Consider the following 2309-nt stretch of genomic DNA (forward strand, 5'->3'; position numbering starts at 1 on the left):
CGACTGAGGCACGCTCCCGGGGGAGGGGGGGTTTCGGTGGTTCCTGGGGCCGGGTTGGTCACTCGGTGCCCCTTGAAACTCTTTTTAAAAATCTCCCAAGGGGGGTCTTTGAAACCGCCAAAATGGGCTTCCGTGAATATTTTCATTTTATTTTGCTTATTTTGGTGGTTTCCGTGGCTGGAATTGTTTTATTGTTGTTGTTATTATTAATTATTATTATTTGTAGTGAGTCGGGCTTCTTAAAACCCCCAAATGCGGATCCTTGAACCCCAACTGGAGCCTTTGACTTATTTTATTTTTTATTGTTTGGAGTTTGCGTGGCTAGAAAATAATTTTTTTTTAATTTTTTTAAGCACTTTTTTGGGTGGTGAGTGGAGCTTTTACTTATTTTGTTTTATTTTTTGGAGTTTGCATGGCTAGAAATTTTTTCTTTTAATTTTAAGCACTTTTGGGGGTGGTGAGTGGAGATTTTTACTTATTTTGTTTTATTTTTTGGAGTTTGCGTGGCGAGAAAATAATTTTTAAAAATTTTTTAAAGCACTTTTTGGGGTGGTGAGTGGAGCTTTTTACTTATTTTGTTTTATTTTTTGGAGTTTGCATGGCTACACATTTTTTTTAAAAATTGGAAGCACTTTTTTTGGGAGGTGAGTGGAGTTTTTTACGTATCTTGTTTTATTTTTTGGAGTTTGCATGGCGAGAAATTATTTTTAAAAAATTTTTAAGCACTTTTGTGGGGAGCTGAGTGGGGCTTTTCGAAACCCCCACCTGGGCTGTTTTAAACCCAAAGTTGAAGGTTTTTAAAGCCCTCAGAGGGGCCCTGGGACTGATAATAAATCAGTGGGTTTGGGGAGTTTCCGTGGTGAGAATCTTTAAAACCCCAAAGTGGAGCTTTTTCACCCCAAAGTCGGGCCTGTTCGAAACCCCAAGGCGGCACTTTGTCAACCCCCAGAGTTGGGCTTTTTCGCCCCAAAACCAAAGTCAGGCCTTGGATCGACTTTTTAGATTTTTTTTTCTTGCTGTCTCCAAGCCTAGAGTGTTTTTGTTTTAAAAAAATTTGGGGGGGTGATGGGTGAGGGGGGCTTTTTCAGACCCCTTCCCCCAAAACGGGCTCTTTTCAACCCAAAGCTGGGCCTGGAAAAATCCCCAAAAAAAGGCCATCTGGGGGCCATTGGGCTTTTTAAACCCAAAGTTGGCCAACCCGGCTACGTTTTTAATTATTTTTATTATTATTATTATTATTATTATTATTATTGCAGACGGGGGGGTCTGGCTACCTGGGCCCGGGCCGGTTCTCAAAATCCCGGGCTCGAGCTCGATCCTCCCGCCTCGGCCTCCCGAGCCCCGGGGGTGATCTCGAACTTTTTGGGGCGGTGGGGTCTGGCTGCGTTGCCCCGTCGACGTCTTCCCGCGGGAAACCGAACGCGAAAGGCGCCGGCCTGCTGGTGTTCAGTGCCAGTGTGGGGGTGTCTACACCCGGGAATCCGATGCCGCCGTGGAAAAGGGTGCGACCGGGTCCTGGGCCGCCCCCTGCCCCGAGCTCGACGGGCCCAGACAGACAGACCCCGGGGACCGCATTGGCGAATAAATGAATGACTTCCGGGGCGCCCACCCGGCGAGACCCCGACTCAAAACACCGACAAAAGGGAAACGCACAGCACGCCCGGCTCATTTTTTTCCCCGCTTGGCGGGCAGGCGGGGTCTTGCTGTGCGGGCCCGGCGGGGCTCGAACTCCCGGCGTCCTGTGAGCCTCCCGCCTCGGCCTCCCGGCGGCCAGAAAGGGGCGAGGCGCGCCGGGGTGGCGGGGACGCTGGTGTGCGCGGGTCAAAATCACACACTCTGGGGTCAAAATCACACACACCGGGGTCAAAACAACACACATCAGGGTCAAAATCACACACACCGGGGTCAAAATCACACACATCGGGGTCAAAATCACACACACCGGGGTCAAAATAACACACATCGGGTCAAAATAACACACATTAGGGTCAAAATCACACACATTAGGGTCAAAATCACACACACCAGGGTCAAAATCACACACATCGGGGTCAAAATCACACAGATTAGGGTCAAAATAACACCCCTGGGTCAAAATGACACACCCAGGGTCAAAATGACACACACTAGGGCCAAAATCACACACTAGGGCCAAAATCACACACATCAGGGTCAAAATAACACACATCGGGGTCAAAACAACACACATTAGGGTCAAAATCACACACACCAGGGTCAAAATCACACACATCGGGGTCAAAATCACACAGATTAGGGTCAAAATAACACCCCTGGGTCAAAATGACACA

This window comes from Carlito syrichta, unplaced genomic scaffold (genome assembly GCF_000164805.1).
Source record: "Carlito syrichta isolate Samal-C Ts95f unplaced genomic scaffold, Tarsius_syrichta-2.0.1 Scaffold105012, whole genome shotgun sequence".
NCBI classification, from domain to species: Eukaryota; Metazoa; Chordata; class Mammalia; order Primates; family Tarsiidae; genus Carlito; species Carlito syrichta.